Raw genomic sequence first — 1,567 nt, 5'->3', positions numbered from 1 at the left:
TGGAGCAGCTCTTCTTCCTCCCGCCCGAGACCCAGCCTCCTTTCCGCAGGTGTCAGCAGAGTGGAGCTCTTTTCTGAAGATAAATGTTTATTGTTTCAAAATAGGCCTTCAACAACACGCGGGCCTCAATACTTTTTCCTGTGAGTTGTCCCTTCTCAGAACACTTTCAGGAACACCATCCTATGTTTCTATTTAAACAAACCTTTCTGCTATGGTATGCACTCACATTCATTTTTAGGTAAATGCAGAAATCTGCTATGGTGTGCACTCACATTCATTTTTAGGTAAATGCAGAAATCTATGGAGGGCTTGCTCCAAAGACTGGTGGAGAATGAATTGAAATTAGCATATCAATTATTGTTACATAAATAGGACTCCTAAGGAGCTTTAAAAGTTTGCTTTGACCAGGCGCTTTACATATTTTTCTGCAATAATAACTTTGTGGTATAAAAAACTTCCCCTAAGTAAATATCAACCTCAATCCAACTTTTCTGTAATGTATGTTTTGAAGCCTCCATCAGAGACAGATTTACCAAAAAGCTAAAGTTTTAGGACTTCTGTCCTCCACTGTTTTTTTCCAAGGCCCTTGGAAGGGGATCTCACAATGTATTGATGTTGTTGACAGTTTGTATTTCTGTGATTTTGTCTACAGTCTGTTAAGCCAGCTTGCTCCATCTCTCCACTCCCAGATCCTCCATGTCGTATGTCCTCTGCTCCCAGGTTCTCTTGGCATGATTTCTGCATGTCTGAATTTTGGATAAAAAGAAGAACAATTGGGGATACACTTAGTTTGGGCTTATTGGGATATATTTCTGTGAGTAAGTGCAGGTAAGTCATTGTTTTCTGTCCCAGTGTAGTGAAGGCTTCCAGGAGAATTCCTGCTGCCCAGCTCGCATGGCAGGCTGACATGAAAGTCCAGGCCCAGAGATCCTATGGCAATATAAATGCATCTTATGACATCTGGTGCCAAAAGTATGTGGATCATGGAACAGAAATAACGTTTGACATGTATATAGAGTCAGAAGGTAGACTGTGGGAAATTCTTCTAATTATCAGTCATGTAAAATTGCACAGAGAGATCACAGTTTCCATCAATGCTTATGGAGAAATAGAAGCTCACTCCTATAAGAATACAATCAACAATGCAGCAAATGCAATGATGCATACACCATGCATTTGTTTATGTAAATGCAACAAAAAGAACTTTATCTGAATAGCAATGTGTGCGAGGCAGCTACAGTATAAACAGCAAGGAGATCTGTGTATACGGTTGCATTTTTAATGCATCCCAACCGTCAATAACTAAAATAAATGTTAATCAACTAAGCTAAAAGAAGGTCAAGTTATTCTTCTCCTTTCTCTATGAAAAGATTACAAACTATTGTTTAGCCCTTCTTCCTCGAGCCTCAGACTCAGCTTCCTTTCCCTGGCGGTCAGTGGCATGGAGCTCTTTTCTGAAGGTAAATATTTGCTATTTCAAAATAGAACTTCAAAAATACTGGTGTCCAGTGAAGAGGTGTTTCTTAAGCTATGCAGTCAAAAACATAGAAATGAAAGTATTATAAAG

Source organism: Mandrillus leucophaeus, unplaced genomic scaffold (assembly GCF_000951045.1).
Source record: "Mandrillus leucophaeus isolate KB7577 unplaced genomic scaffold, Mleu.le_1.0 Scaffold72, whole genome shotgun sequence".
In the NCBI taxonomy this organism is placed as follows: Eukaryota; Metazoa; Chordata; class Mammalia; order Primates; family Cercopithecidae; genus Mandrillus; species Mandrillus leucophaeus.
The sequence above is the reverse complement of the archived record's forward strand: the minus strand, read 5'-3'. Positions refer to the sequence as shown.